The following is a 14,885-nucleotide window of genomic DNA, read 5'->3' on the forward strand; positions in this document are numbered from 1 at the left end:
AACTGGGTGAAAGTGTTGTGGTCAGATGAGACCAAAATCAAGCTCTTTGGCATCAACTCAACTTGCCGTGTTTGGAGGAGGAGGAATGACCCCAAGAACACCATCCCCACCGTCAAACATGGAGGTGGAAACATTATGCTTTGGGAGTGTTTTTCTGCTAAGGGGACAGGACAACTGCACCGCATCAAAGGGACGATGGACGGGGCCATGTAACGTCAAATCTTGGGTGAGAACCTCCTTCCCTCAGCCAGGGCATTGAAAATGGGTCGTGGATGGGTATTCCAGCATGACACAGCCAAGGCAACAAAGGAGTGGCTCAAAATCTATGGAGGGAGCTGAAGGTTCGAGTTGCCAAACGTCAGCCTCGAAACCTTAATGACTTGGAGAGGATCTGCAAAGAGGAGTGGGACAAAATCCCTCCTGAGATGTGTGCAAACCTGGTGGCCAACTACAAGAAACGTCTGACCTCTGTGATTGCCAACAAGGGTTTTGCCACCAAGTACTAAGTTGAAGGGGTCAAATACTTATTTCCCTCATTAACAAGCAAATCAATGTATAACTTTTTTGAAATGCGTTCTTCTGGATTTTTTTGTTGTTATTCTGTCTCTCACTGTTAAAATACACCTACCATTAAAATTATAGACTGATAATTTCTTTGTCAGTGGGCAAACGTACAAAATCAGCAGGGGATCAAATACTTTTTTCCCCTCATTGTACGTGACCTTTTATCACGTTATAATAGGATTTATGCCTGCTGTGCTGTGTCTGTTTTTTCCTAATTACATTTTCTTTTCTTTGGCGTTGCTGACAGACTAATAATGCAGCTGCAAAATAAAGAAAAAATGTCTGTCCTTGCTGGTTAAATAAGAGGCAACATCCAATCATCTCCTCAAATGTTAATAATAACATATTGTAACGTGCCAGTCGGGGGGTTGGTATGTGGGAATCTGCTTAATATACTGTAGATGAGTGTTATTGTGTTAGTCCGAGAATGTTCCAGGGTTCATAACCTTTGTGGGCGCCAAATATGTGTGTCAGTATATCTGAGGTCACCCAATCTGAAGCATGCATGCAAGGCGAACTGATGGAGAACGTTCACAATTGGTTCGTGTGGCACCAGGGCTGGGATAGCCTAGCTAAAGGCTTATAAACAGGTGCCCAGGTGGCAAAGGGGGTTCACTATGGGGTGTCTTGTAGCAGACCCTGCTGCTGTTGCCATAGAATGATAAGAGTCTGCGCACTGTGTTCAATAAACCGGGGGACTTAAGAATGGCGAAGAAGGCTGCTTTGGAATGAATTACCTTACTTTCAATAATCTCTTTCATAGGTTGCATGGGGTTGGTCATTTTCACAATGTTAAACTCAAACTTGGCATCGTTCCAAGCTCCCGTGCTTCTCAATTTGTCTGAGCAGCTGTGTGCTGGCAGTTGAATAGTGAGATTTTCAACCCCCCTGCAGTCACAATGCCATAGATTTATAGTTGCTATGATACAGCAGCTCAAACAGAATAAAAATGCTGCATGTACATATGGATAATGATATAGATATGCAGTCTACAAACATACCAAGGCCAAAAAAAAAAATTAAGATAAATCACCATACACACCCCTAATGTAATCCGTTCACTTTCGGAGCAGAATCACTGGGTGGGGCACTTTAATTTCCATGGGAATGAGTTTCTGCAACAGCACTTTGCCAGGGCAGCAGTACAAAGAAACGCATCCATTTGTATATTGTGAAGGACAGTCCATTGGGGGGTAGTAGAAAGACAGAGGGATATGTAGTGTTGGGCGATGGAGGGGCAAGGGTCCAGCCGTGGGGAAGAGACCTCTAGAAAGAACTCATGAAATGGATACTTAAAAAAAACCTTTGATAAACGTCTACTTCTAGATTCAAGAAACCCTTTCCAAGTCCCCTTCGGCGGCTCTCTCAGTGCCATCACACCACAACCCCCCCGAGTGACTCACCCCCTAAACTGCCAACTCACCTGCATCCAGGGGCACTGCCAGAGCACTGCGTCACAATAGCGTCGCCGGCCAGGCTTGGCAGGACTGGGTCTGTAGGAAATCAATAGCAACAGGACCAGTAAGTGTGGTGAAAAAACAAGAAACGCTGATGCAAGCTTTCCCAGCCCCCCCCAGGCTAAGATCTGCCTCTGCAGGTCCTGTCTAGAGTGGAGAGGATGCTGCTGCCGATACTATTGCTGCCAGATTGCTTCAGCAGACGCCAATGGTAAGACATCCAGTGCTGCAGATACGCCCACGGTCTTGATGCGAACGCTACTCCGTTTCCCCTTAGTTTGAACTGATTCACAAGTGTGGATTTTCACTTAGCAGACGTCTAGGTTTTCAAATGATTGTTCATATTGTAACATACTGTGATATTGTAATGACTTGATTACTTTAGTTTGTTACCTTATCCTTCAACACTATTACAGCAAAAATAACAATAATAACTAAGAGCCGAGACATCAGAAAATGTATAATAACAAACTATTCATTTTGTAAGTACTTGAACATCAAGATAAATGCACAAATAAATGACAGTCAATAGCAGTCCCTCCAGATCATCGCAGGGCTCCTTGACACTTTGACAGTTGCCTTCACTTGAGTTAACCTCTTCATTCCAGCTGCAGGTATAATATGAAGGGAAATCAAAGAGGAGAATGGAGAGGAATACAAATGCAGCAACTGTCAAGATTTTACTGAACTGGAAAAGGCCTCATGTCTAATTCAAACGGATGAGAGCGAGATAATATGTTTAAGAAGGCACAGCCCAAATAACTCACTTGACTAATCCAGAAAAATGAAAGCACTCGCCATAGCTCTTAATAGAAACTGAATGCTTCAGATTTTGGCAACGGAGACTGTTTTTTAAACATATTTGTTTTCAAGAGCCAACGGATTAAAATGTGTCAATAGCATAATAATAAAAACCTTACATTTTTTCATGTTTGCTTTCATTCCATTCATCTGTCTTTTTGTGTTTGATGTCATTGCTGAACACAGACAAGCAAAAGGGATCTAAAATTAGCTTTAGTGAATTATGCCATGCATTTAAGTATTTTTAAAAACAGAGAGAAAAGGGACCTTTCAAACACAAATTGTATAATTTAGTTCTAGACCATGTGTTAAGCAATTAATGGGATTATCTGCTGTTTTTATCCCTTCCCAGGCCTGCTTTATCTACCTAGGTAATTAGCCACCTTTTTACTTTGTTGATTTCAGGTGGCCTTCTTCTCAATGGATGACTTGATATTGACGTACACAAGCATACAAACATATTTAATCATGGCTTCTTCTCATTATATGCCAGGGCTATTTCTTTAAGGGCTCGATAACACATAATTTTAGGAAAAATAGTTAATTATTTTCAAATTGAAAAAGAAAATGAGAAATTGAAAATCAGGTTACCCCTTCAAAATACGCATTACACCAAATGAGAGCTACAGTGAGGGAAAAAAAGTATTTGATCCCCTGCTGATTTTGTACGTTTGCCCATTGACAAAGAAATGATCAGTCTATAATTTTAATGGTTGGTGTATTTTAACAATGAGAGACAGAATAACAACAAAATAATCCAGAAAAACACATTTCAAAAAAGTTATGAATTGATTTGCTTGTTAATGAGGGAAATAAGTATTTGACCCCTTCGACTTAGTACTTGGTGGCAAAACCCTTGTTGGCAATCACAGAGGTCAGACGTTTCTTGTAGTTGGCCACCAGGTTTGCACACATCTCAGGAGGGATTTTGTCCCACTCCTCTTTGCAGATCCTCTCCAAGTCATTAAGGTTTCGAGGCTGACGTTTGGCAACTCGAACCTTCAGCTCCCTCCACAGATTTTGTGCCACTCCTTTGTTGCCTTGGCTGTGTCATGCTGGAATACCCATCCACGACCCATTTTCAATGCCCTGGCTGAGGGAAGGAGGTTCTCACCCAAGATTTGACGGTACATGGCCCCGCCCATCGTCCCTTTGATGCGGTGCAGTTGTCCTGTCCCCTTAGCAGAAAAACACTCCCAAAGCATAATGTTTCCACCTCCATGTTTGACGGTGGGGATGGTGTTCTTGGGGTCATTCCTCCTCCTCCAAACACGGCAAGTTGAGTTGATGCCAAAGAGCTCGATTTTGGTCTCATCTGACCACAACACTTTCACCCAGTTCTCCTCTGAATCATTCAGATGTTCATTGGGAAACTTCAGACGGGCCTGTACATGTGCTTTCTTGAGCAGGGGGACCTTGCGGGCGCTGCAGGATTTCAGTCCTTCACGGCGTAGTGCGTTACCAATTGTTTTCTTGGGGACTATGGTCCCAGCTGCCTTGAGATCATTAACAAGATCCTCCCGTGTAGTTCTGGGCTGATTCCTCACCGTTCTCATGATCATTGAAACTCCACAAGGTGAGATCTTGCATGGAGCCCCAGACCGAGGGAGACTGACAGTTATTTTGCGTTTCTTCCATTTGTGAATAATCGCACCAACTGTTGTCACCTTCTCACCAAGCTGCTTGGCGATGGTCTTGTAGCCCATTCCAGCCTTGTGTAGGTCTACAATCTTGTCCCTGACATCCTTGGACAGCTCTTTGGTCTTGGCCATGGTGGAGAGTTTGGAATCTGATTGATTGAGTGCTTCTGTGGACAGGTGTCTTTTATACAGGTAATGAGCTGAGATTAGGAGCACTCCCTCTAAGAGAGTGCTCCTAATCTCAGCTCGTTACCTGTATAAAAGACACCTGGGAGCCAGAAATCTTGCTGATTGATAGGGGATCAAATACTTATTTCCCTCTTTAACATGCAAATCAATTTATAACTTTTTTGAAATGCGTTTTTCCGGAATTTTTTGTTGTTATTCTGTCTCTCACTGTTAAAATACACCTACCATTAAAATGATAGACTGATCATTTCTTTGTCAGTGGGCAAACGTACAAAATCAGCAGGGGATCAAATACTTTTTTCCCTCACTGAATATTGCAGTGCTTAAGAGACGAATAGGAAATTGTATCATTGGTACATCCCTCTTGCAAACAGACACAGGGCAGAAGCAGATTGTGAGCTGAGATTGTCTGGCTCTTGTCCTCTATAGTTTGGGGTTTGCTCCTTCTCAATAAGAAGCTGCAATGGCTTTAGTTTAACCTCTCCCAGAAATATGACAATTATTTTTCGAGCGGGTGACAATAGCTTTCATTAACAGACAGATACCACTCGGGCTGTTCCTGCTAGCAAGTTCATGAGTCTTTCCTCAGTAAGACTGGTCCAGTGTGGCCGACTGTCCCTGAGTCCTCCAGGAACACTGGTGTCAGGGCTGTCACCCTCCTCGGGCAGCTCTCTTTAATTGCTTGGTTTCCACATCCTAGCATTTTCCAACATTAGATTTGAATCACCCAGCAAGCTGGGACACATTGTAAAGCGGGCACCGTGAAAGTCTCACAGCCCTGCATCTGAGTACGGAACATGCTATTCCCAGGAAAATAAATGTAAATACTATCAGGTTTAGCCGGTGCTGGGTCAGGTTCAGCTTAAGCTCTATATTATGTTCATCCTTTCAATAATTTCAGACAAATTGGCCACTCAGGAGCGTTTTGCACCACAATTGGTCATCAGTTCCCTGACTTAACTCCTCTTTTGTACCCTAGTCTTAAAGGAGGGCTTTGATTAAGCAACCAACCACTGTGTTAATTCATTTTGGTTTGGGTTTTGTGGGTCAGAAGAAAGAGCACCCCCTTCTGGTCAATCTGCTACCACAGTGGCTTTCAAACCAGTCCTGGAGTACCCCCTGCCCTGCTGTTTTTTGTTCCAACCAAGGTCTTAATTACTTAATTTAATGGTATATTGCATTGTTAGATCAATTAAATATTTGATAAAGCAATTGAAAACCACTGTGCTACCACTTGTTCATCCAATACCCTAAACCAGGGGTTCCAAATTCTGGTCCTGCAGGACCCCCTACTTTTTGTTCCAGCTGAGCTCTCGATTACTTAATTGAATCTTAATTGAAGTATCAATCTGCTTGGATTAGACTTTAAAATTGTGTATAAAAGTATGTTCTTTAATAAGTTATTTATGCAATTTTATACTTAAACTCCCTACTGTTTAAAATAATTAAAAGGCTCTAATTTAGGAAATCATTAGTTCAATTAAGGGTTCAATTAAGTAATTGAGAGTTCGTTTGGCACAAAAACCAGCAGGTAGGGGGTCCTCCAGGACTACGGTTGGGAACCACTGCCCTAAACAAAGCTAGGGGTTAGTTTCTGTTTGACCAGTATGTGTTTTTTCATGCATTATTACTAGAATAAGTATTACACAATAATTATCAAAACATGACATATTTCTCACATTATTTTGGTGGTCTCTTCACCTTTTCCTGAAAACATCAGCTGATTTTCTCCAAGTTTCCCATGTAGCATCCGAGCACTTACTATTCTTTCAGGCGCAGCTTCCTGAAATACATTTTTAAACCTGTGTTTTAATATACATGACTCTATTGGGGCTTTAAAGATTTAAGAGCCCGAGAAGGATAAGTAGAATAAAATGAAATCAGCCCCAAGCATACCGTGAACCTTCAGGGTCACAGGATTCACAGTCAGATATTCCTCCCCAGCAAATCAAACGCTCTCTCTCTCTCTCTTTTGCATGGCACAATGTGTGTGCACTTCAGCATTGGATGTACCACTGTGAACACAAAGCTTATCTCCATAATCCCTTTTATTACACTGGTTGGCTCCTCTCCTTTAACCCCTTAAACAGGGCTCTTTGGTACTGACTCTTCCTGTTCTGTGTGTTTGACTGTGCCTGTTAGATGAATATTGTGCTTGGGTTCTTGGTGGCTGTGTGATCTGCCTAATAGTAAACGTGACTATGGACTGATGCCTAAAAACAGTTTCTGCAAGAGGGGATGCTGAGGAAGTTGGAAGGGGACAGTGTCACACAAGCTCAGCGGGACTATCGGAACGCTGTATGACTTGAATTCACTCTTCCAGCATACTCGGTCTCGATGTTTTCAGGGAGTCTTCCCAGAAGCCAGGGTTGCAGTAGTACTTAATGTGGCAGAAAAACAACCAGCAGGAAACAGCAGGAGAGAATCCACGAGCCACACGAAAGAAATTGCAACAAATCAGTCTCCCTCCATACCCTGCTCTTAGAAAGATGTGTACAGATGTACAGCCACAGTAAAGATTCGGCTTAGTAACATGAACAGCCCAAAATTTGCTGGTCATTTTTTGTTCCCTTCTTTTACATTTTAGAAACTACAAAACAAAAAATGTATGTGACTTATTATGGATGAATAAGAGCATTTTATAACTTTTGCCTGATCTTTATTCCTTTCTTGTGTGCCACTCTGGGTTTTCATTTTCTGTCTTCTTCTACAATTGCCAGCTCTGTGCCTGGTGAGAGGATTATAGAGGCTCGGCCAGTTTTAGAAGGAATGCGCGGAGGAATAAATAGCTGGATGAGCTTTTCTTCTGCAGCCGTGACTAGTCGGCCAGTCGCTCATTTTTGCTGTGCTTCAATCTCTGTGTGTTTCCTTTTTTTTTGTGCTAAGCAGCTGATGGTGACGCATCCTATTGCAGTGTAGGCAGGATTACAGCTTGTTGCCCCATGCGGCGCATTCATATTATCTTAGCCCTGGCTTTATATTTAGGTAATGCAGTAGTGTTGTCTGAATTTATTTGTGTGTTTTTTTCAATCAGAGGATTAAAACAATGCCACCCTCATTTTTCCCAGAAGTGGAAAAGAATCCCTCACAGCTGTGCAGCCACAATGATTCTCGAGGGTTAGAGAGCTGGCTTTGAAGCTCATTTGTCTTAAGCTAGTCCTGCCATTCCCTCTTCCCACAGTACATAGGAGAGAAGCTGTAGAATGTACTGAAAAATATTATAGAGTGTGACTGTATAGCAATGTACTACTTTCCAGATTTAAAATTGTATTATGAACCTGTCTGAATGGAACAACTATTGAAATTGGTGTCTTTTTTTACTTTAGCTTATTTTACAAGCACTACCTGTACAGTAAACACTATTATAAGTACCACTGTTAACACTTCAGTAAACTATATTACCTTTTTGCATAGACAGGTGCAAGAAGTTGAATATAATATTTAAAACTGAAGCCAGAGCTGATGCTGTTGTATGTATGTTAACATTTACTATGATATTATTTAGAAAAAGTGAATTTTGTGTAATTGCAAAACCACAGGCTCCTAAAATACTACAGTAACTACTATACTATACTATACTACTATGGTGTTTGTTTGGCTCCATGGCTAACTTCATCTCATTAGTTTCATTAGTCTTCTACTGTCTTCCTATTTTCCATAAGGGTGTCTCTATGTCCTGAAACCCATTTTTTTCTGCACAAGTTCAAATACTTAAATATGACCTTCTTCTAATTATGTTCCTTCTCCTAAAGTCTGTTTCTTGCATTCCCTGACTTTGCTGTGGTCTGATTAGTGCTATCCTGGCAGTCTGCAGCTGCAGACTGGTGCAGAGGGGCCCAGTTTTACACCAAAACACCCCCCCCCTTTCCCTTCTGGACTGTTCGGAGAGGTATTGCATTAAACATCACTTCATCTTATGCAGATCAATGCACCCAATACGGAAAAATGAACTACTTTTGATTCAGTGACGGATCTTACCACAGAAGTGTTTTGTTTTTGTTTACCTTGTCTACTTAAAGCATCACTTAGTCAGATTTGACATAGTTGCACACCTCGATTTGGAAATGTAAAAACTACTATAGGCCCAGAAGACTCATTGTTTCAATTTAGGCAAACAAACCTTAGTACTTATTGCATTGTTTGCAAAATAGTAGAGTTGACATTACACATCTGCAGATAAGTGTGACTTATACAAAGTGTAATTATGTTTGTAGATAGTGTATAGATTGGCATTTTCTTTGTTCAGAAGAAGATATTTGGTGTTAGGAGATTTGATCCAGGGTGAAGAAAGATTGGTGTGTTAATTCAGGGGGATCCCCAGCTCTGAGGGAATAAGGCGGCGTGCTGCAGTATCCAGCCCCCAGTGCCTGGTGTGTGAGAAGCGGCTGTACAGAGAGGCGGGGGGAGGGATCATACACAATGTCTGACTCTGTGATTTTCCACAACACCGGGGGAGACCACAGCTACAGTGTGTGCCGAGCATGAGAGACACAACACAAAACATCCGTGTGCCCAGGCCCCCTGAACACAAAGAAGCGCTTGTGTGTGTTCGCTCAGTCTAACGTTATCTGCATATTGCTGGTATTTATGTGGCCACATAATTTGAATTCTAATTCTTCTGTCTCCTGTGCAGGTTCTCTTTAAGACATCACATTTCAGAGGCTGATCTCAGCGCCGATCTATCTCCCAGGCGTTGTTGCTATAGTTTTATAGCGCAGACCCTCCAGCTGAAACAATACCGGCAAATTAAATCTACGGTATGATGTTAGCTGCAGTGCCTGTAGTTTAGTGCTTTAACGTGGATAGTCATTAGAAAAAGCAGGTTCTGGTTTCTGGTTTCTATAAAGTGCTTGGCCCTTGGTCCCCTGTCGTTGTGTGTGTGGACAACAGCAATTATATGAATACGTTTGCTGGATCCAACCTGTTTTCAGTAATAATCCAATTATACATAATTGTTATTTTTGTAACATGCTGGGGTTGGGGGAAAGAGGACAGTATGAAGTATTACTCATATTGAACACAAGTAGAGGGTCCAAAGGCTTTAGCAAACAAATAATTTTTATTCAACAAAAGGTTTGCATCCCATCAAGAGCCAAATCTCACAACCGGATCTCCTTGGTGTTATCCCAACTCCACTTGCATTTATTATGCAAGAGGCGCTTCATTACACCGAGAGCAGTGGGTGTTTGGAACAAGTCGGCTAACTGTGCTGTGGAAGTTGGTTTGCTGGGACCTTTTATGGAGCAGCTTGATGAGATCTTTGGACCAATAAGTTATGAGCATCAGAAATGGCAAGAATTGTCCTCCTCTCATTTGTACACTTTCTTAGTATGAGCAATGATTTGGCAATTTTCCTTATCCTCCTTGTGCTCTGTCCATGAGATGAGACGGGAACCTGAGCTTTGTTGTCTAAGTGACTCAGCTGGTGCACCGTTTACATCCTTGTCACTGTCAGGTAGTCTTCATTACAGAATCTGTTCAAAAACTAATAATAATCACATGCGATTCTTTGTTGTGATGTGGCATTTTCTCTTCATCTTCTGTAATCAGGAGCTCTCTGCAAAAGGCTTTGTAAAGCCTTTGAATGCCTCCTCTGCTGAACCTTAGAATTGGACTGGCTCCATAATAGCATACAGATGAGATATGTCCCGAAACAGTACCAGCTGCGCTTATAGTCTGAGGGTATCTTTTGTGCTCTGGTGTCAATATTGCTTTCTTGGCGAACAGCAGCCCCTCATTAATAATGTCAGTTAGGAGCCCAACCAGAGCCAAGATCTGGACTAGATGTCTGAGTCCTGAATCAATCACAGATGCTGAGGTTTGGAATATCACCTGCCCCCTCCGCCTCCATCTTTTCCCCTTTCCCAGACTCGTTGGCAAAAGGCGAGCAGCTTCAGGGCCCTTAAAATGTCTTTATAAGCTTGGCTCAGTAGATTTGGGGAGCTGCAGCAGTTGAGATGTTTTAAAATTCAAGGTTGCAAACCCAAGTGACTGATCCCCCAGGTTTTGAATCATACAATTAGTTCATCATTATTCACTATTTTAGATGACGTGCTGATAGCTGATATAGTTCCTTAGATTTATTTTATTGCACGTTGCTTCATTGTCAACTTGTGTTTGCACACAGAACCACTAAGCTGGGAATTTACAGGAAGTGTAACCCAGATCGTCAGTTTATGTTGGCCAGCAGCTTCTTTATATTGCCCCTGATGAGGTAAGTGTGGGCTGCCATTCCTTGAGCTTTCCTGTAATCCAAATTACCATGCAATGCTGATCAGATCTGACAGGCCTCTTAGACAGCCTTGTCCCTCTCCGTCTATAACTAAATGATGACACTCAATGCATTCTATCCTGGCAACCTTTATCCCTTTGTTTTTCTGCTTAGCATCACTGCAGCCAATGATATTTATACAGACCGGTGAAGGTTACAGATAATTACAGGCCCTTTCACCACATCCTGCTGTTTTGGCTGCTGAACATGTCTCAGAGCTTCACAATGAGTCAGCGTTTGGAATAACTCCACACATTTTCCGCTTCTTTACAATTGGATGGGAACTCCGAGAAGGTCTGACATTTATAAAAGGCAAGTCACTTAGCTGTGACTAGCCAATAAAAGGTGGGTAATATCAAGGTTCTTACTGCAGGGTTTATGACACATGATGCTTGCGATGTCATGGGCAGGTTTCTGTTGGCCGGAGGCGGGCTCGCTGCAGCTCGCTGCAGCAGTGCTTACTGGTTGTCTGGCCCCAAAGGCTTGTGGGTATTCTGCCTCATCCTGCTCAGTACAGGCCAAACAGCGGGCAAGGAGCTCCTGAAATATTGATGAGAGTATGCCAGGCGACCAGCCAAGCTTCTGGTAACCCTGAGCCACATTAATCAGTGGGTGGTGCTTTAAAATGCAGAGAAAGCAAAAAAAAAAGCAAAAACAGGAAGGAGTAGAGGTAGGTGGGTCTGTAGGCCTATTGGATTTCTTAGCAGTATCAGTTGTGATTTTATTTTTGGTCCATCTTTGCATACACACGTAAGTGGAAGCATAAGATAAGAAAGTCAAAGTTAATCCAGGAATTCGAAATAAATCTAGTTTGTTGTTCTTCTGAGGGATTATGCAGATAAAATGCAAATGAATTATGCAACCATGGAATATTCCAAACAGGAGCCTGGAACTGCAGAGGAAACAGAACTATATGGCCATTTTTATATATTTATTTAGTTGCAGTTGTATCCCCTATTGTTTGCTCCCATGCTGAAGTTATTCAATGTCAGTTTACAATGACCAATCAATGGAAAATAGAGGTGAAAGTAATTAAAATGAAGCTCTAGGACCTCATATAGCACTACATCACCATAACAAGGTGTGTAAACTCCACATAGTAGAAACCTCTGCCTCAGATCCAAGACAGTGGCTGCCTGGAAGTTATTAAAAGACTTTCAGTTGTTTCTATGAGTCCCTTCAAACACTAAATCTTGGTTTAGGTGCCACGTAAAATCCTCATAACTGGAAAGAGACCATTGTTTAGTGAAAATGCATGCAGCTTTTCCGAACCTGCTGTCAAAAATGTATTGATTGCCGAGTCTAAGTGGGTTGAGGCACTACTTAACTGTGCATCTCTTGGAGGCAGTGACAGACACTAAGGTGTTTTTCCACAGAGTGATGCGTAAATATTCCTTCAGAGATGTCCGAGGGGATGCTCCTTTAACTCATGGAGATGGTGAAAAGACGCAGATAGGAATGACTAATCCTGCAGAGGCCTTGGAAGTCTCCCTCAATAGCACAGCTAAGCGGCAGCACGATGCTGCATTGTGGGAAAACAAAAAAGGCTGTGCATCACGTCAGTGGAGCTCAGTTACAGTACACGGCCAGGAGGCAGGTGTTCAGTGACAGTGCTCATACATTCAGACAATAGACTGCTTTATAACAAGAAACCAAAATGGCAGAAAGATGTTTAAAAGTGCTTCACCAGCTTCAAGGTTTATGGGGCCAGTACTTACACCCTTTTGGTTTGTATTAAGTGACCTCAAAGACACTTCTAAACCAGCGTTTCCCCAATGCCGTTTTTATGAATGCTAGTTGTGGATTGAGAAGTGATATGCCACTGTCATTAACCTGATCTGTTTGTCCGCTGGCAACCAAACAAGCCCGCTTGTTTTTAAAAAACCAAAATGGGCCTTTTGTCTTTGCTTCATAAACCAGCTCAAACCAACCACAAGGGCACGGAGGCCCTGAATCGCTGGTTTGTGGCTTTTGTTTAAAAAGCACCGAAGACTCTCGCATCTGCGCCAGCCACACAGACCCCAGATTGTTGTCGTCTCTCTTATTCAGCCCAGCCTGCTACCAGGGGACAAGTGTGCCTCTGTGCCAGACACTTCTGACTCTGACTGTGACATAGCAGACGACCCACACAGCGCCACACACACACACACACACACACACACACACACACACACTCTGATTCAGCACATTGCCTGACTTGGGAATTAGTTTCACTAAATGAAAATATTTCTCACCCTAGAATAATGTGGGCGTTTATGCATTTCTCTCTGTTGTCTTCCTCTGATTCCAGTGCCTTCCTCTTCTCTGGTGGTCTTCCCAATGTCTGCTGTCCTCAGCTGCCACAATCCTTTAGACCCTGACATATCTGAGCAAACCTGCTAAGTGTTACTAAGTAAGTTACATCAATCTTACTTACTGACTTATTATAAATAGAAACCTAGGCCAACCTGATTTTTTTTTTTTTCAAGGTATGTAGGCGGAATTCTAGTTGAAACAGAAGAGGCCAGTTTCCACACCTCTTTATTTGCAATCTCCCTCTTAATTGCTAATTATTAAAATCACCACACCCATACCTAGAGTGTTGAATGTTTGCTTTGTCATTTTTTAATTAAATTACTTTGTTAAACAATGTTAAACCGGTTCAGAATTTGCCTATCACTAACCACTCTTTAAAAATACAAACTGTGCGTTTATCCACCCTAATGGTGGATAATACAAGATCCTGTATTTAATCTGGCAAGTGCCTTTGTTTCGGTCTTGGCTGTTGACGTTTTCTGTCTTCTTGTCAGGATGATTACAGTTGTAAATGCAAATAGGTCAGATACCTTTGCACATAATTATATCAGAACCCTTTTGACAATGATAATTTTCCCTAGTTTGGGATTTGGAACTGAAATACAATCCATGTGTGTATATATGCCAGCGTGAAGCTTAAGCTTATCATATTTCAGAAGCCAAACAGGGCTGGGCCTGGAAATAATTTATACCCCCTGCCCTGTGCACTGCTGGAGGGAGCATTTTTTGAACATGGATGGATAGATGGATATTATAGCTGTTCAAAACTGAAATATAAAGTCTGAAAAGCCTTAATAAGAAGGATTGCTTGCCTCTCTACCCAACTAAACATTTCTTTACTGTCCCCCAAAAACACTCTGATTGAGTAATCTCACCCCCTGTAGACAACACAATCTTAACGATCCAATAAGCATCTCACACAGTCCTGGTACTTGCCATCTCAACAGAGAGCCAAATCTGTCATCGTTTTAAAAGGCTGGTATGATGCCTCTTATGTAAAGGTACTGAGAAACCCTGTTCTTTGATGACAATAGTTTAAAATGCTGTCATCCTGTGTAGGATCACTTCACTTCTAAAGGTCCTAATATTTCCGTCTCCATCCAATCTCCCCGCAGTCTGTTGCCATGGCGCCCCTTCCCTGGGCCTGTATTTAACTGTTTGTGTGGTAGAAGAGCATCCTGCTTCTTTTCTATGACCATGATCTCATCAGTTGTTAAACACATGTTGTTAAGGGGGCTTATGGGAGGTTAGTTGGTCCTCACATCAGTGTGACAAACAGAAATAATAATGGATCAGTCAGTAGGCACGTGGAGAATGTATAATAACTGATCTACTGCTTATTCAGCATGCATAAGACCCTTCTAGCTGAATTCAGTTGGAAAATGGTTTCATAATGATGATTGATCACCCCCCACACCCCCAACTGTACCTTTTAAGCATGATAAGTGATTGTGTGTAGAATTAGTCATGTTAATTTGAACTCTCAGTTAAGACTGACTTATGTAATTGATTATCATTTATAAAGTGCATAGATAGAAGCAGACTGCAAAAGCATGAACATTGTGACAGTTAATAGAAGGAGACCTGAGGAGAAACAAATCTGAGCGTATTATATAAATATTTAGATGTAACTGAAAATAAAGATGAGCTTTCTATGCCCATTGAACT

The sequence above is a fragment of the Amia ocellicauda genome, chromosome 23 (genome assembly GCF_036373705.1).
Source record: "Amia ocellicauda isolate fAmiCal2 chromosome 23, fAmiCal2.hap1, whole genome shotgun sequence".
NCBI classification, from domain to species: domain Eukaryota; kingdom Metazoa; phylum Chordata; class Actinopteri; order Amiiformes; family Amiidae; genus Amia; species Amia ocellicauda.